Raw genomic sequence first — 19,787 nt, 5'->3', positions numbered from 1 at the left:
GCAGTAGTTCTGCATCACAGGATCTGATTGCAGTATGTGCCAGTGTTTACGAATGGACTGGCGAGCATTGCCAGAGGAGATAGAATACGTACTGGCAAAAACCTAGCGCTCTGGTTCGAGTTTAACCCGTGGCTGTAATAATTCATCACGTGTCAGTTGCACACATCTGTCTATTGCCTGTTGTACTTCAGTGGTGTCGTATCCTCTGTCAATAAATTTGTCACCCTTCATTGCAAGAGCATCAGGTAATTCCTCACGATTAGAGGTAATTCTTGCCACACGAACTAGTTGAGAAAAAGGTAGTCCCTTTTTTAAAGCTGGTGGATGGAAACTGGATGCAAGTAAAAGAGAGTTTTTGTCAGTGGGCTTCCTGTAGATTCCTGTTGACAGTACCCCATTGCATAATCGCACAGAAACATCAAGAAAATTGATCTCCGAAGCATGATTACTTGTGAACCTGATAGACCCCGGCAAATGGTTAAGTTTGTTTACAAAATCATTAAGCATGTTTTCGCCACCAGACCACAGTATGAAAAGATCGTCAATATATCTTACATAGAATTTAATGTACCCCGAGAACAAAGCGTCCACCATGATGTGGAGCTTTTCATACTGATGCATAAATAAATTGGCATACGATGGGGCCATATTAGACCCCATCGCTGTGCCTTTAAGTTGTAAATAGAAAGAATTGTTGAACAAGAAATAATTTTTATGGAGTACCACCTCCATCATCAACAAAAGAAATTCCATAGGGGGACCCACATATTGTGGACTGTGGCTCAAACATTCCTTTACAGCAGGAATGCCTTCAGTGTGCCCAATATTATTCTATAAACTGGTGACGTCTAGAGTCACCAGTATACATTCAGAAGTCAGTGTACCAATGGTGTTCAATTTACAGAGAAAATCTGTGGTATCCTTTATATAGTAGGGGGTAGCTTGAACTACCGGTTGTAAGTAAAAATCAATGTACTGGGAGACTGGCTGGCTTAGAGACCCCCGTGCCGAAATAATGGCCCTCCCTGGTGGTTTCACTAGTGACTTATGTACTTTCGGTAAAGTATAGATTAATGGGATCTTGGGAAACTCCTGTACAAGAAAATTAACCATGGATTCATCAATCCAATTATTGGATAGACCCATGTAAATAATTGAATCAATTTCCTTTTTAAAGCGCTCTGTTGGATCAAAAGGGAGGAGCTTATAGCAGTCCAAATCCGATAATTGACGTAATACCTCATTAATATAATCAAGACGGTTCATCAACACAATAGCCCCACCCTTATCAGCAGGGCGTATGATGAGGTCAGGGTTATCGCGCAGACCCCTGATTGCTTCAGCCTCAGGTTTAGACATGTTTGAGAAACACATCCTTCCTTTTTGAATGGAGGTTAGTGTCTCATTACGTACCAACCTCATAAAGGTTTCTATTGAGGCATTATGTGCTGGGGGATCAAACGCCCAGCATCCACTACGGACTATGAGAAATAGAATTATCGGTAAGTAAATTCTTATTTTCTCTAACGTCCTAAGTGGATGCTGGGGACTCCGTAAGGACCATGGGGATTATACCAAAGCTCCCAAACGGGCGGGAGAGTGCGGATGACTCTGCAGCACCAAATGAGAGAACTCCAGGTCCTCCTCAGCCAGGATATCAATTTTGTAGAATTTTACAAACGTATTTGCTCCTGACCAAGTAGCTGCTCGGCAAAGTTGTAAAGCCGAGACCCCTCGAGCAGCCGCCCAAGATGAGCCCACCTTCCTTGTGGAGTGGGCATTTACAGATTTTTGGCTGTGGCAGGCCTGCCACAGAATGTGCAAGCTGAATTGTACTACAAATCCAACGAGCAATAGTCTGCTTAGAAGCAGGAGCACCCAGCTTGTTGGGTGCATACAGGATAAACAGCGAGTCAGATTTTCTGACTCCAGCCGTCCTGGAAACATATATTTTCAGGGCCCTGACAACGTCTAGCAACTTGGAGTCCTCCAAGTCCCTAGTAGCCGCAGGCACCACAATAGGTTGGTTCAGGTGAAACGCTGAAACCACCTTAGGGAGAAACTGAGGACGAGTCCTCAATTCCGCCCTGTCCGAATGGAAAATCAGATAAGGGCTTTTACAGGATAAAGCCGCCAATTCTGACACGCGCCTGGCCCAGGCCAGGGCCAACAGCATGACCACTTTCCATGTGAGATATTTTAACTCCACAGATTTAAGTGGTTCAAACCAATGTGACTTTTTGGAACCCAAAAACTACATTGAGATCCCAAGGTGCCACTGGAGGCACAAAAGGAGGCTGTATATGCAGTACCCCTTTTACAACGTCTGAACTTCAGGGACTAAAGCTAGTTCTTTTTGGAAGAAATTTGACAGGGCCGAAATTTGAACCTTAATGGACCCCAATTTCAGGCCCATAGACACTCCTGTTTGCAGGAAATGTAGGAATCGACCCAGTTGAATTTCCTCCGTCGGGCCTTACTGGCCTCGCACCACGCAACATATTTTCGCCAAATGCGGTGATAATGTTTTGCGGTTACATCCTTCCTGGCTTTGATCAGGATAGGGATGACCTCATCCGGAATGCCTTTTTTTTTTTTTTTTTTCCTTCAGGATCCGGCGTTCAACCGCCATGCCGTCAAACGCAGTCGCGGTAAGTCTTGGAACAGACAGGGTCCTTGCTGAAGCAGGTCCCTTCTTAGAGGTAGAGGCCACGGATCCTCCGTGAGCATCTTTTGAAGTTCCGGTTACCAAGTCCTTCTTGGCCAATCCGGAGCCACGAATATAGTGCTTACTCCTCTCCATCTTATCAATCTCAGTACCTTGGGTATGAGAGGCAGATGAGGGAACACATAAACTGACTGGTACACCCACGGTGTTACCAGAGCGTCTACAGCTATTGCCTGAGGGTCCCTTGACCTGGCGCAATACCTGTCGAGTTTTTCCCAACGGTTTATAATCATGTGGAAGACTTCTGGGTGAAGTCCCCACTCTCCCGGGTGGAGGTCGTGTCTGCTGAGGAAGTCTGCTTCCCAGTTGTCCACTCCCGGAATTGCTGACAGTGCTATCACATGATTTTCCGCCCAGCGAAGAATCCTTGCAGCTTCTGCCATTGCCCTCCTGCTTCTTGTGCCACCCTGTCTGTTTACGTGGGTGACTGCCGTGATGTTGTCCGACTGGATCAACACCGGCTGACCTTGAAGCAGAGGTCTTGCTAAGCTTAGAGCATTGTAAATGGCCCTTAGCTTCAGGATATTTATGTGAAGTGATGTCTCCAGGCTTGACCATAAGCCCTGGAAATTCCTTCCCTGTGTGACTGCTCCCCAGCCTCGCAGGCTGGCATCCGTGGTCACCAGGACCCAGTCCTGAATGCCGAATCTGCGGCCCTCTAGAAGATGAGCACTCTGCAACCACCACAGGAGGGACACCCTTGTTCTTGGTGACAGGGTTATCCGCTGATGCATCTGAAGATGCGACCCGGACCATTTGTCCAGCAGGTCCCACTGGAAAGTTCTTGCGTGGAATCTGCCAAATGGGATTGCTTCGTAGGAAGCCACCATTTTACCCAGAACCCTTGTGCATTGATGCACTGAGACTTGGCTCGGTTTTAGGAGGTTCCGGACTAGCTCGGATAACTCCCTGGCTTTCTCCTCCGGGAGAAACACCTTTTTCTGGACTGTGTCCAGGATCATCCCTAGGAACAGAAGACGAGTCGTCGGAACCAGCTGCGATTTTGGAATATTGAGAATCCAATCGTGCTGCCGCAACACTACCTGAGATAGTGCTACACCGACCTCCAACTGTTCCCTGGATCTTACCCTTATCAGGGAATCGTCCAAGTAAGGGATAACTAAAATTCCCTTCCTTCGAAGGAATATCATCATTTCGGCCATTACCTTGGTAAAGACCCGGGGTGCCGTGGACCATCCATACGGCAGCGTCTGAACTGATAGTGACAGTTCTGTACCATAAACCTGAGGTACCCTTGGTGAGAAGGGTAAATTTGGACATGAAGGTAAGCATCCTTGATGTCCCGAGACATCATGTAGTCCCCTTCTTCCAGGTTCGCAATCACTGCTCTGAGTGACTCAATCTTGAATTTGAACCTCTGTATGTAAGTGTTCAAAGATTTTAGATTTAGAATCGGTCTCACCGAGCCGTCCGGCTTCGGTACCACAACAGTGTGGAATAATACCCCGTTCCCTGTTGCAGGAGGGGTACCTTGATTATCACCTGCTGGGAATACAGCTTGTGAATGGCTTCCAAAACTGTCTCCCTGTCAGAAGGAGACATCGGTAAAGCCGACTTTAGGAAACGGCGAGGGGGAGACGTCTCGAATTCCAATATGTACCCCTGAGATATCACCTGAAGGATCCAGGGGTCTACTTGCGAGTGAGCCCACTGCGCGCTGAAATTCATTGAGACGGGCCCCCCACCGTGCCTGATTCTGCTTGTAAAGCCCCAGCGTCATACTGAGGGCTTGGCAGAGGCGGGAGAGGGTTTCTGTTCCTGGGAACTGGCTGATTTCTGCAGCCTTTTTCCTCTCCCTCTGTCACGGGGCAGAAATGAGGAACCTTTTGCCCGCTTGTCCACGAAAAGACTGCGCCTGATAATACGGCGTCTTCTCATGTTGAGAGGCGACCTGGGGTACAAACGTGGATTTCCCAGCTGTTGCCGTGGCCACCAGGTCTGAAAGACCGACCCCAAATAACTCCTCCCCTTAATAAGGCAATACTTCCAAATGCCGTTTGAAATCCGCATCACCTGACCACTGTCGTGTCCAAAACCCTCTACTGGTAGAAATGGACAACGCACTTAGACTTGATGCCAGTCGGCAAATATTCCGCTGTGCATCACGCATATATAGAAATGCATCTTTCAAATGCTCTATAGGCAAAAATATACTGTCCCTATCTAGGGTATCAATATTTTCAGTCAGGGAATCCGACCACGCCAACCCAGCACTGCACATCCAGGCTGAGGCGATTGCTGGTCGCAGTATAACACCAGTATGTGTGTAAATACATTTTAGGATACCCTCCTGCTTTCTATCAGCAGGATCCTTAAGGGCGGCCATCTCAGGAGAGGGTAGAGCCCTTACAAGCGTGTGAGTGCTTTATCCACCCTAGGGGGTGTTTCCCAATGCACCCTAACCTCTGGCGGGAAAGGATATAATGCCAATAACATTTTAGAAATTATCAGTTGTTATCGGGGGAAACCCACGCATCATCACACACCTCATTTAATTTCTCAGATTCAGGAAAACTACAGGTAGTTTTTCCTCACCGAACATAATACCCCTTTTTGGTGGTACTCGTATTATCAGAAATGTGTAAAACATTTTTCATTGCCTCAATCATGTAACGTGTGGCCCTACTGGAAGTCACATTTGTCTCTTCACCGTCGACACTGGAGTCAGTATCCGTGTCGGCGTCTATATCTGCCATCTGAGGTAACGGGCGCTTTAGAGCCCCTGACGGCCTATGAGACGTCTGGACAGGCACAAGCTGAGTAGCCGGCTGTCTCATGTCAACCACTGTCTTTTATACAGAGCTGACACTGTCACGTAATTCCTTCCAACAGTTCATCCACTCAGGTGTCGACCCCCTAGGGGGTGACATCACTATTACAGGCAATCTGCTCCGTCTCCACATCATTTTTCTCCTCATACATGTCGACACAAACGTACCGACATACAGCACACACACAGGGAATGCTCTGATAGAGGACAGGACCCCACTAGCCCTTTGGGGAGACAGAGGGAGAGTTTGCCAGCACACACCAGAGCGCTATATATATACAGGGATAACCTTATATAAGTGTTTTTCCCCTTATAGCTGCTGTATCTTTAATACTGCGTGTAATTAGTGCCCCCCCTCTCTTTTTTAACCCTTTCTGTAGTGTAGTGACTGCAGGGGAGAGCCAGGGAGCTTCCCTCCAACGGAGCTGTGAGGGAAAATGGCGCCAGTGTGCTGAGGAGATAGGCTCCGCCCCCTTATCGGCGGCCTTATCTCCCATTTTTCTATGTATTCTGGCAGGGGTTAAATGCATCCATATAGCCCAGGAGCTATATGTGATGTATTTTTTTTGCCATCTAAGGTATTTTTATTGCGTCTCAGGGCGCCCCCCCCCAGCGCCCTGCACCCTCAGTGACCGGAGTGTGAAGTGTGCTGAGAGCAATGGCGCACAGCTGCGGTGCTGTGCGCTACCTTATTGAAGACAGGACGTCTTCTGCCGCCGATTTTCCGGACCTCTTCTGCTCTTCTGGCTCTGTAAGGGGGACGGCGGCGCGGCTCTGGGACCCATCCATGGCTGGGCCTGTGATCGTCCCTCTGGAGCTAATGTCCAGTAGCCTAAGAAGCCCAATCCACTCTGCACGCAGGTGAGTTCGCTTCTTCTCCCCTTAGTCCCTCGATGCAGTGAGCCTGTTGCCAGCAGGACTCACTGAAAATAAAAAACCTAATTTAAACTTTTACTCTAAGCAGCTCAGGAGAGCCACCTAGATTGCACCCTTCTCGTTCGGGCACAAAAATCTAACTGAGGCTTGGAGGAGGGTCATAGGGGGAGAAGCCAGTGCACACCAGCTAGTCCTAAAGCTTTTACTTTTGTGCCCAGTCTCCTGCGGAGCCGCTATTCCCCATGGTCCTTTCGGAGTTCCCAGCATCCACTAGGACGTCAGAGAAATACTGATTCACTTGAGAATCATAAGCGCTGGGAGATATTTTATTTTTCAGTATCAATAGATCCCCAGATTTATTCTTATTTTCTGTTTTAAGGAGTTTGTTTTCATTCCTATACTGTGCAGCATCATTGCCTGGTGACCTGGGCCCGTTGGCAGTGTTGCCGGGGACGTTGTCGCTGGCTGCGCCTCCTGGACCTGGACTTCCGCCCAGGTGACGCGCTGTTTGCGTTCCACGGGCCAGAACTTCCGGTCACGTGTTACGCGGTGTGCGCTCCAACGACGGATGTTTCCGGGATTGGGGAGTGTGGTATGACCGGCCCCGGGGTGGCACGGGACTCCAGGTGCCGGTGATGAGCTTTATTAGGGGAGCATAAATAATGCTCTCCTATGATGCAGCATTTTGCACAGCACTTTGACACTTTAGCAACAGGCACTATGACACCTTAACTGGTTTTCCCCTGAGGAAGGAGCACCGAAAACGGCTGTTTGGGATTTTGCCAGTCTGCACTTGCCTTGCATACGATGAGTATTTGCTGAATCCAGATGTTTGTGCTTTACTGCTATATGAAGTTAAAAGCTGATTGAATAACATGTCGGTTATATGAAGTAAAAAGCTGATTGAATAATAAGCAGTGTGCTTGTTCTGTCTACGCCCTGGCTGGAGAGTCTTGGATGGACATGTGTTGATATAACATTCATTTTGACTGGTCACCTGCATCATTACATATGAGAGTGTCAGTGCGGCTTCCCGGGACTTTGTTCTGTGATTTGTCTATATATATATATATCTATATATATATATATATCTATATATATATATATATCTATATATATATATATATATATATATCTATATATATATATATCTATATATATATATATATATATATATATATATATACACATACATATATACATATACATAGATATACATACATATATATATTCACACATATACACATAAATGCATATATACAGTATAATAATAACACAGAACCTAAACTTATAAAAAAAAAAAACAGTACAGCCAGCCTTACTGTTACTTTGTTAGCAGGCTGCTGTCACATTGATATAATAGGAGAGCGGGAGTTCCTCTCTCTCTCTGTCTCTCCTCCAAGCAGCTTCCTGTCCGCTGGGCACTGGCTCCACACAACCCCCACTCGATAAGCCATCCTACTCTCCTGCAGCCTGCGCGCCCAGCCAATGACTGAGCCGCAGGCTGCTTCTTTACAGATTACTGGACAGCTGAGCCGTCGCTCAGCTGTCCTTCCAACCCAGCTGCCCTACATGGCGTGCGGCGTCTGCGCTCTTATTTTAATAATGAATGCAGACGGGAGCCGGGAGAGCAGTCGTAAGCCTGCCCGCCCTGCTTGTGGTGCCGCCGCGGCTCCACAAGTGTCTGGCAGTGCAGGGGGAGCCGGAAGCACAGCACCGCAGATCGCTCCGATCTGTGGTGGGTTGCGGGGACACGGGGGCCCTTTTAAAAAGGGGGGCCCGGGGACCCCCCCTTAATCCGGCTCTGCTCCTATGACCTGGCGGATATAGTGGGGTCCTTGCTCGGTGACAGTGTCCAAGCCAGCGTTGTAGTCCGTCTCCCTAGACTGCGATCAGGAACGCGATTTAGTGGCGGGTCCCGCCTGGGGGACCGTCTTACCTCCTCCCTTTGTAACAGCCACGCGAACCAGGAGAGCGTCTGCGACCATGTGCCTAAGCCGCAGCAAGTACCCGGGAACTGAGCCGCGGGAGTATGCGACGCCGCTTTGGAGGTGACGGAGACGCAGCACTGAATGTCACCCTGACATAACAGTGCTGCGGCCCTTGAAGTCTTCTTACCGTTCTCAGGGCTGCAGGCTTCACTCGAAACTGAGCTCTCAGTGCCTGGAGGCGGGGTTATAGAGGAGGCCCCAAAGCATCCTGGGACAGTCAAAGCTTTGCCTGATTGTGCCTCTGGATCAAGATCCCGCTCTACACCCCAATGTTTCCCTGTGGAAACCAATGTACCCTGCTGCAGAATTTATTTTTTTTAGCAAGTGTCAGGACACGGAGCTTAGCTCTGCCCTCAACACCCGCGAAGCCCTGTGCCCTGATGGACCCACAGCTCATTTAACATTAATGCAAGGTGTGACCATCGGTGGGTAAAACCAGCGATGGTTTCCTTCCAGATGGCTTTACACCATTGAGGTTATCCATCAATGGTACCATTGATGGATAACCCACCAATGGCCATCCCTAGTCATCAGCGCCAGCTCTGTGGGTCCTTCAGTACTCCAAATGTTTCTTTTGCATGTCTACTCATGGCATTTTTTTTTGTCATACAGAGAGTTATAACCGAGCATCATAATCATTTGGTGTAACAGTAGTCAGAAAAGCGTCGGGAACAGGGCAAACAGCCCATAGGGGGCAAAAATAAGATTTTAAACCTACCGGTAAATCTATTTCTCCTAGTCCGTAGAGGATGCTGGGGACTCCGTAAGGACCATGGGGTATAGACGGGCTCCGCAGGAGATAGGGCACCTAAAAAGAACTTTGACTATGGGTGTGCACTGGCTCCTCCCTCTATGCCCCTCCTCCAGACCTCAGTTAAAGAACTGTGCCCAGAGGAGATGGACAATACAAGGCAGGATTTAGAAATCCAAGGGCAAGATTCATACCAGCCCACACCAATCATACCATGTAACCTGGATCATACATAACCAGTTAACCGTATGAACAACAACAGTAACGGTCCAAGACCGATTTCAACTGTAACATAACCCTTATGTAAACAACAACTATATACAAGTCTAGCAGAGTTTCCGCACTGGGACGGGCGCCCAGCATCCTCTACGGACTAGGAGAAATAGATTTACCGGTAGGTTTAAAATCTTATTTTCTCTTACGTCCTAGAGGATGCTGGGGACTCCGTAAGGACCATGGGGTTTATACCAAAGCATCCAATCGGGTGGGAGAGTGCGGATGACTCTGCAGCACCGACTGAGCAAACGCTAGGTCCTCATCAGCCAGGGTATCAAACTTGTAGAATTTAGCAAAAGTGTTTGACCCCGACCAAGTCGCCGCTCGGTAAAGTTGTAATGCCGAGACGCCTCGGGCAGCCGCCCAAGAAGAGCCCACCTTCCTAGTGGAATGGGCCTTAACCGAATTTGGTACCGGCAATCCAGCCGTAACATAAGCCTGCTGAATCGTATTACAGATCCAGCGAGCAATAGTCTGCTTCGAAGCAGGTGCGCCAATTTTATTGGCCGCATACAGGACAAACAGAGCCTCTGTTTTCCTAATTCTAGCCGTCCTGGCTACATAAATCTTTAAGGCCCTGACTACGTCCAGGGATCTGGAATCCTCCAGGTCACTTGTAGCCACAGGCACTACAATAGGTTGATTCACATGGAATGAAGAAACCACCTTAGGCAAAAATTGCGGACGTGTCCTCAATTCAGCTCGATCCACATGAAAAATAAAGTAGGGGCTTTTGTGTGACAAAGCCGCCAATTCGGATACTCGCCTTGCTGATGCCAAGGCCAACAACATGACCACCTTCCAAGTAAGAAATTTCAACTCAACCTTGTTAAGGGGTTCAAACCAGTGTGATTTTAGGAACTGCAACACCACGTTGAGGTCCCACGGTGCCACTGGAGGCACAAAAGGAGGCTGGATGTGTAGCACTCCCTTTACAAACGTCTGGACTTCTGGAAGAGTAGCCAATTCCTTCTGAAAGAAAATCGAGGGGCCCGAAATCTGAACCTTAACAGAGCCTAATTTCAGGCCCATATCCACTCCTGTCTGTAGGAAGTGGAGAAAACGACCCAGATGAAAATCTTCCATAGGTGCATTCTTGGTCTCACACCAAGACACATACTTTTGCCAGATACGGTGATAATGCTTAACCGTCACCTCCTTCCTAGCCTTTATTAAAGTAGGGATGACCTCTTCCGGAATCCCCTTTTTCGCTAGGATTCGGCGTTCAACCGCCATGCCGTCAAACGTAACCGCGGTAAGTCCTGAAATACACAGGGCCCCTGTTGCAACAGGTCTTCCCTCAGAGGAAGAGGCCAGGGATCTCCTGTGAGCATCTCTTGTAGATCTGAGTACCAGGCCCTTCGAGGCAAGTCTGGGACAACGAGTATCGTCTGTACTCTTCTTTGCCTTATGATCCTCAACACCTTTGTGATGAGAGGAAGAGGAGGAAACACGTAGACCGATTTGAACACCCACGGTGTTATCAGAGCGTCTACTGCCACTGCCTGTGGGTCCCGAGACCTGGCACAATACCTCCGAAGCTTTTTGTTGAGGCGTGACGCCATCATATCTATTTGAGGAGTTCCCCAAAGACGTGTTATGTCTGCAAAGACTTCTTGATGAAGTCCCAACTCTCCTGGATGGAGATCGTGTCTGCTGAGGAAGTCTGCTTCCCAGTTGTCCACTCCCGGAATGAAGACAGCCGACAGAGCGCTAACATGATTTTCCGCCCAGCGAAGAATCCTGGTGGCTTCCGCCATCGCGACTCTGCTTCTTGTCCCGCCTTAGCGGTTCACATGAGCCACTGCTGTGACATTGTCTGAATCAGAACCGGTAGGTTTCGAAGAAGACTCTCCGCTTGTCGAAGGCCGTTGTAAATGGCCCTGAGTTCCAACACACTGATGTGTAGACAGGACTCCTGGTCTGACCAAAGTCCCTGAAATTTTTTTCCCTGTGTGACTGCTCCCCATCCTCGGAGGCTCGCGTCCGTGGTAACCAGGATCCAGTCCTGAATTCCGAACCGGCGACCCTCCAGCAGGTGAGCACTTTGCAACCACCACAGGAGAGACACTCTGGCCCCTGGGGACAGAGTTATTTTCCGATGTAAGTGCAGATGGGACCCGGACCACTTGTCCAGAAGGTCCCATTGAAAAGTCCTTGCATGGAACCTTCCGAAGGGAATGGCCTCGTAGGCCGCCACCATTTTTCCCAGAACTCGGGTGCATTGGTGAACTGACACCCTTTTCGGTTTTAGCAGGTCTCTGACCATGTTCTGGATGTCCTGGGCTTTCTCTATTGGGAGGAAGACCTTCATTTGTTCTGTATCCAGTATCATACCTAGGAACGGTAGTCGAGTTGTCGGAATCAACTGTGACTTCGGTAGATTTAAAATCCAACCGTGTTGCTGGAGCACTCTCAGAGAGAGCGCCACACTGCTCAGCAATTTCTCCCTTGATCTCGCTTTTATCAGGAGATCGTCCAAGTATGGGATAATTGTGACTCCATACTTGCGCAGGACCACCATCATTTCCGCCATTATCTTGGTGAAAATCCTCGGGGCCGTGGAAAGTCCAAACGGCAACGTTATAATAATATTCCAATTCCCACTCACTGCGTCGCCAATGTGCCCCCCCTCCTCTTTTTTCCAGCCTGTGAAGTTCAGCAGGGGAGAGACCAGGGAGCCAGCGTTCAGCATGCAGCCTCTGTGGAGAAAATGGCGCTGGTTAGTGCTGAGGATCAAGCCCCGCCCACCCGACGGCGGGCTTCGGTTCCAGTGCTTTTTTTATTAAAATGGCGGGGGATTCTTGGATTTACTGCCTCCTCAGCCTAATCCATTTTAACATGCCCAGAAGTGAGGAATATTGCTGCCCAGGGCACCGCGCCCCCCCAGCGCCCTGCACCCTTCAGTGCTGCTCTGTGTGTGTATAGTGGGAGCAATGGCGCGCAGCCTTACCTCATGAAGATCTGATGTCTTCTGCCGCCTGATGTCTTCTGCCTTCTCATACTCACCCGGTTTCTATCTTCGGCATCTGTGAGGAGGATGGCGGCGCGGCTCCGGGACGAACCCCAGGTGAGACCTGTGTTCCGACTCTCTCTGGAGCTAATGGTGTCCAGTAGCCTAGAAACAGAGCCCAACCGTAAAGCCAGCCCTGCTTCTCTCTCCTCAGTCCCACGATGCAGGGAGCCTGTTGCCAACAGGACTCCCTGAAAATAAAAAACCCAACAAAATTATTTTAAAACAGAAAACTCTGGAGAGCTCTCTGCAGTGCACCCTTTCTCCTCTGGGCACAGAATCTGAGGTCTGGAGGAGGGGCATAGAGGGAGGAGCCAGTGCACACCCATAATCAAGTTCTTTTTAGGTGCCCTATCTCCTGCGGAGCCCGTCTATACCCCATGGTCCTTACGGAGTCCCCAGCATCCTCTAGGACGTAAGAGAAAATCATTTTTACACTCACCTAGCCGTGCAGGGACAGACGTATTTATATTCAGTTTCAAACAATATATACCTGCAAAATCCGTCCCACTGAATTGAAAAACATTATTTGCAATGACCATTCACTGTATACAATATTTAAATGTCGTGTATTTTATAATAAGAATTTACTTACCGATAATTCTATTTCTCGGAGTCCGTAGTGGATGCTGGGGTTCCTGAAAGGACCATGGGGAATAGCGGCTCCGCAGGAGACAGGGCACAAAAAGTAAAGCTTTAGGATCAGGTGGTGTGCACTGGCTCCTCCCCCTATGACCCTCCTCCAAGCCAGTTAGGTACTGTGCCCGGACGAGCGTACACAATAAGGGAGGAATTTTGAATCCCGGGTAAGACTCATACCAGCCACACCAATCACACCGTACAACTTGTGATCTAAACCCAGTTAACAGTATGATAACAGCGGAGCCTCTGAAAAGATGGCTCACAACAATAATAACCCGATTTTTGTAACTATGTACAAGTATTGCAGATAATCCGCACTTGGGATGGGCGCCCAGCATCCACTACGGACTCCGAGAAATAGAATTATCGGTAAGTAAATTCTTATTTTCTCTATCGTCCTAGTGGATGCTGGGGTTCCTGAAAGGACCATGGGGATTATACCAAAGCTCCCAAACGGGCGGGAGAGTGCGGATGACTCTGCAGCACCGAATGAGAGAACTCCAGGTCCTCTTTTGCCAGGATATCAAATTTGTAGAATTTTACAAACGTGTTCTCCCCTGACCACGTAGCTGCTCGGCAGAGTTGTAATGCCGAGACCTCTCGGGCAGCCGCCCAAGATGAGCCCACCTTCCTTGTGGAATGGGCCTTAACCGATTTAGACTGTGGCAGGCCTGCCTCAGAATGTGCAAGTTGAATTGTGTTACAAATCCAACGAGCAATCGACTGCTTAGAAGCAGGCGCACCCAACTTGTTGGGTGCATACAGTATAAACAGCGAGTCAGATTTTCTGACTCCAGCTGTCCTGGAACATATTTTCAGGGCCCTGACAACTTCTAGCAACTTGGAGTCCTCCAAGTCCCTAGTAGGTGCAAGGCACCACAATAAGCTGGTTCAGGTGAAACACTGACACCACCTTAGGGAGAGAACTGGGGACGAGTCCGCAGCTCTGCCCTGTCCGAATGGACAAACAGATATGGGCTTTTTTTGAGAAAAAACCACCAATTTGACACTCGCCTGGTCCAGGCCAGGGCCAAGAGCATGGTCACTTTTTATGTGAGATGCTTCAAATCCACATATTTGACTGGTTTTAAACCAATGTGATTTGAGGAATCCCAGAACTACGTTGAGATCCCACAGTGCCACTGGAGGCACAAAAAAGGGGTTTGTATATGCAATACTCCCTTGACAAACTTCTGGACTTCAGGAACTGAAGCCAATTCTTTCTGGAAGAAAATTTACAGGGCCGAATTTGAACCTTAATGGACCCCAATTTGAGGCCCATAGACACTCCTGTTTGCAGGAAATGCAGGAAACGACCGAGTTGAAATTTCTTTGTGGGGCCTTCCTGGCCTCACACCACGCAACATATTTTCGCCACACGTGGTGATAATGTTGTGCGGTCACCTCCTTTCTGGCTTTGACCAGGGTAGGAATGACCTCTTCCGGAATGCCTTTTTTCCCTTAGGATCCGGCTTTCCATCGCCATGCCGACAAACGCAGCTGCGGTAAGTCTTGGAACAGACATGGTACTTGCTGAAGCAAGTCCCTTCTTAGCGGCAGAGGCCATAAGACCTCTGTAAGCATCTCTTGAAGTTCCGGGTACCAAGTCCTTCTTGGCCAATCCGGAGCCATGAGTATAGTTCTTACTCCTCTACGTCTTATAATTCTCAGTACCTTAGGTATGAGAAGCAGAGGAGGGAACACATACACCGACTGGTACACCCACGGTGTTACCAGAACGTCCACATCTATTGCCTGAGGGTCTCTTGACCTGGCGCAATACCTGTCCCGTTTTTTGTTCAGACGGGACGCCATCATGTCCACCTTTGGTATTTCCCAACGGTTTACAATCATGTGGAAAAAACTTCTCAATGAAGTTTCCACTCTCCCGGGTGGAGGTCGTGCTGAGGAAGTCTGCTTCCCAGTTTCCATTCCCGGGATGAAAAACTGCTGACAGTGTTATCACATGATTTTCCGCCCAGCGAAAAGTCCTTGCAGTTTCTGCCATTGCCCTCCTGCTTCTTGTGTCGCCCTGTCTATTTACGTGGGCGACTGCCGTGATGTTTTTCCCACTGGATCAATACCGGCTGACCTTGAAGCAGAGGTCTTGCTAAGCTTAGAGCATTATAAATTTACCCTTAGCTCCAGTATATTTATGTGGAGAAAAAGTCTCCATACTTGATCACACTCCCTGGAAATTTTTTCCTTGTGTGACTGCTCCCCAGTCTCTCAGGCTGGGCTCCGTGGTTACCAGCATCCAATCCTGAATGCCGAATCTGCGGCCCTCTAGAAGATGAGCACTCTATAACCACCACAGGAGAGACACCCTTGTCCTTGGATATTGGGTTATCCGCTGATGCATCTGAAGATGCGATCCGGACCATTTGTCCAGCAGATCCCACTGAAAAGTTCTTACGTGAAATCTGCCGAATGGAATTGCTTCGTAGGAAGCCACCATTTTTACCAGGACCCTTGTGCAATGATGCACTGTTTTTAGGAGGTTCCTGACTTGCTCGGATAACTCCCTGGCTTTCTCTTCCGGGAGAAACACCTTTTTCTGGACTGTGTCCAGAATCATCCCTAGGCACAGCAGACGTGTCGTCGGGATCAGCTGCGATTTTGGAATATTTAGAATCCACCCGTGCTGATTTTAGCAGTATCTGAGATAGTGCTACTCCGACCTCCAACTGTTCCCTGGACTATGGCCCTATCAGGAGATCGTCCAAGTAAGGGATAATTAAGACGCCTTTTCTTCGAAGAAGAATCATCAATTCGGCCATTACCTTGGTAAAGACCCCGGGGTGCCGTGGACAATCCAAACGGCAGCGTCTGAAACTGATAGTGACAGTTCTGCACCACGAACCTGAGGTACCCTTAGTGAGAAGGGCAAATTTGGGACATAGAGGTAAGCATCCCTGATGTCCCGGGACACTATATAGTCCCCTTCTTCCTGGTTCGTTATCACTGCTCTGAGTGACTTCATCTTAATTTGAACCTTTGTAAGTGTTCAAAAAAAAAATTTTTAGAATAAGTCTCACCTAGCCTTCTGGCTTCAGTACCACAATATAGTGTGGAATAATACCCCTTTTCTGTAGTAGGAGGGGTAATTTAATTATCACCTGCTGGGAATACAGCTTGTGAATTTTTTCCCATACTACCTCCTTGTCGGAGGGAGACTTGGTAAAGCAGACTTCAGGAGCCTGCGAAGGGGAAACGTCTCGACATTCCCATCTGTACCCCCGGGATACTACTTGTAGGATCCAGGGGTCCTGTACGGTCTCAGCGCCATGCTGAGAACTTGTCAGACACGGTGGAACGCTTCTGTTCCTGGGAATGGGCTGCCTGCTGCAGTCTTCTTCCCTTTCCTCTATCCCTGGGCAGATATGATCTTATAGGGACGAGAGGACTGAGGCTGAAAAGACGGTGTCTTTTTCTGCAGAGATGTGACTTAGGGTAAAAAACGGTGGATTTTCCAGCAGTTGCCGTGACCACCAGGTCCGATGGACCGACCCCAAACAAGTCCTCTTCCTTTATACGGCCATACTGTGCCGTTTGGAATCTGCATCACCTGACCACTGTCGTGTCCATAACATCTTCTGGCAGTTATGGACATCGCGTTTATTCATGATGCCAGAGTGCAAATATCCCTCTGTGCATCTCGCATATATAGAAATGCTCTATAGTCAATAAAATACTGTCCCTGTCAAGGGTATCAATATTTTTAGTCAGGGAATCCGACCAAGCCACCCTAGCTCTGCACATCCAGGCTGAGGCGATCGCTGGCCGCAGTATAACACCAGTATGTGTGTATATACTTTTTATTATATTTTCCAGCCTTGTCAGCTGGTCCTTGAGGACGGCCCTATCTATAGACGGTACCGCCACTTGTTTTGATAAGCGTGTGAGCGCCTTATCCCTTTAAGGGGTGTTTCCCAACGTGCCCTAACTTCTGGCGGGAAAGGGTATACCGCCCATAATTTTCTATCGGGGGGAACCCACGCATCATCACACACTTTATTTAATTTATCTGATTCAGGAAAAACTATGGTAGTTTTTTCACATCCCACATAATACCCTCTTTTGTGGTACTTGTAGTATCAGAAATACGTAACACCTCCTTCATTGCCTTTAACGTGTGGCCCTAATAAGGAATACGTTTGTTTATTCACCGTCGACACTGGATTCAGTGTCCCTGTCTGTGTCTGTGTCGACCGACTAAAGTAAACGGGCGTTTTAAAACCCTTGACGGTGTTTTTGAGACGTCTGGACCGTACTAATTGTTTGTCGGCCGTCTCATGTCGTCAACCGACCTTGCAGCGTGTTGACATTATTACGTAATTTCCTAAATAAGCCATCCATTCCGGTGTCGACTCCCTAGAGAGTGACATCACCATTACAGGCAATTGCTCCGCCTCCTCACCAACATCGTCCTCCTACCTGTCGACACACACGTACCGACACACAGCACACACACAGGGAATGCTCTGATAGAGGACAGGACCCACTAGCCCTTTGGAGAGACAGAGGGAGAGTTTGCCAGCACACACCAAAAACGCTATAATTATATAGGGACAACCTTATATAAGTGTTTTCCCTTATAGCATCTTAATATATATATAAGCATATCGCCAAATTAGTGCCCCCCCTCTCTGTTTTAACCCTGTTTCTGTAGTGCAGTGCAGGGGAGAGCCTGGGAGCCTTCCCTCCAGCCTTTCTGTGAGGGAAAATGGCGCTGTGTGCTGAGGAGATAGGCCCCGCCCCTTTTTCGGCGGCCTCGTCTCCCGCTCTTAACGGATTCTGGCAGGGGTTAAATATCTCCATATAGCCTCCGGAGGCTATATGTGAGGTATTTTTAGCCAAAATAGGTATTCATTTGCCTCCCAGGGCGCCCCCCTCCCAGCGCCCTGCACCCTCAGTGACTGCCGTGTGAAGTGTGCTGAGAGGAAAATGGCGCACAGCTGCAGTGCTGTGCGCTACCTTTAGAAGACTGAGGAGTCTTCTGCCGCCGATTCTGGACCTCTTCTTACTTCAGCATCTGCAAGGGGGCCGGCGGCAAGGCTCCGGTGACCATCCAGGCTGTACCTGTGATCGTCCCTCTGGAGCTGATGTCCAGTAGCCAAGAAGCCAATCCATCCTGCACGCAGGTGAGTTCACTTCCTCTCCCCTAAGTCCCTCGTTGCAGTGATCCTGTTGCCAGCAGGACTCACTGTAAAATAAAAAACCTAAGCTAAACTTTCCTAAGCAGCTCTTTAGGAGAGCCACCTAGATTGCACCCTTCTCGGCCGGGCACAAAAATCTAACTGGCTTGGAGGAGGGTCATAGGGGGAGGAGCCAGTGCACACCACCTGATCCTAAAGCTTTACTTTTTGTGCCCTGTCTCCTGCGGAGCCGCTATTCCCCATGGTCCTTTCAGGAACCCCAGCATCCACTAGGACGATAGAGAAATATACGTGTGTATAACGTAGAAAAAAAACACAGTCTCGCTAAAAATCTGCTGTATACCCTATTTCTAATTAAATATCTTTGGTTGCTGCCTGGACACGGTCACCACACAACATTCAAAATGGCGCCGTCCTGCAGCCGCGGTTTTTCCTCCCGTCCCTCTTCCCTCACTGTCCCTCGGGCTCCGCCCACCTCCGTGCGCCGTGCAGATGTCACCAGCAGCCGCCCTGACGTAAGGCCAGCGGTGAGTAGGTGGGGCGAGTGCGCTCCAAGCCTCACAGCGGCGGCTGTGTTCGAGCCGAGCCCCGCCCATCTGGGCGTGGATGCGATGGTTGATTGACATGCTGACACTTGAGCGCACGAACAATGTCCCTATTTATAGCAGTGTATATAAGGCCGTGGTGATGGTGACTCGCACACTGCGGTGCTCACTGCTCAGACGTATGCTGCAGCTGCACACTACACTGCTGTGTTCATTACAGGAGGAGTCCATCAATTAGTCATTCGTTATAGAGTTAACCCAGCCATACTTGCCAAGCTGTCTCCCGTTCATGCATGTAGGCAGAAACTCGTATATAACGGTATCCGTTCACATGGTCGACCATGTTATGGTCGACAGTCATTAGGTCGACCACTATTGGTCGACATGGACACATGGTCGACATATGAAAGGTCGACACATGAAAATGTCAACATGCGTTTTTTTACTTTTTCTTTTGGGGAACTTTTCCATACTTTACGATCCACGTGGACTACGATTGGAACGGTAATCTGTGCCGAGCGAAGCGGTAGCGGAGCGAAGGCACCATGCCCGAAGCTCGCGAGCCATGCGAGGGGACGCGGTGCACTAATTGGGGTTCCCCGTCACTTTACGCAAAAAACGACACCATAAAAAGTTAAAAAACTCATGTCGACCTTTTCATGTGTCGACCAATAGTGGTCGACCTAATGACTGTCGACCATAACATGGTCGACCATTCATACCGGAACCGTATATAACATAGTATGGCACAGGTGCTACACTCCAGCTTCTGTGGAACTACACATCCCAGCATGGCCTGCTACAGTTTTGCTGTAAGGGCATGCTAAAACTAGCCAGGCATGCTGCAATGTGTAGTTCCACAGAGTCTAGAGTGCTTCATGTTGCCTAGCCCTGCTCTGCTCAATGGTTAGGGCGCTAGATGTGGCTTGGCGTATATGTCTTGGAACCATACGTAACAAGTATACAGTATAAAGGATACTCAATACTACACTATGTGCACTCTGATTAGGGATGC

General features: G+C 48.8%; 1 protein-coding gene across 6 annotated transcripts in view; it reads right to left on the bottom strand.

Moving 5' to 3' along the window:
* The window catches only part of MSH5 (mutS homolog 5), a 419,392-nt gene extending 400,680 nt beyond the window's left edge, over window positions 1-18,712 (bottom strand). For 3 of the 6 annotated variants that reach the window (XM_063938065.1, XM_063938070.1, XM_063938071.1), the window contains exon 1: window positions 18,571-18,711. The gene's annotated coding sequence lies outside the window, so the exon portion shown is untranslated. Of the gene's footprint in view, window positions 1-12,919; window positions 13,000-18,570 lie in introns of those variants that run through there. The other 3 variants (XM_063938069.1, XM_063938068.1, XM_063938066.1) reach the window with 3 other exon arrangements.
* Between the last annotated feature and the right edge of the window lie 1,075 nt (window positions 18,713-19,787).

The sequence above is a fragment of the Pseudophryne corroboree genome, chromosome 8, assembly GCF_028390025.1.
Source record: "Pseudophryne corroboree isolate aPseCor3 chromosome 8, aPseCor3.hap2, whole genome shotgun sequence".
Lineage (NCBI taxonomy): Eukaryota > Metazoa > Chordata > Amphibia > Anura > Myobatrachidae > Pseudophryne > Pseudophryne corroboree.
The sequence above is the reverse complement of the archived record's forward strand: the minus strand, read 5'-3'. Positions and strand labels throughout refer to the sequence as shown.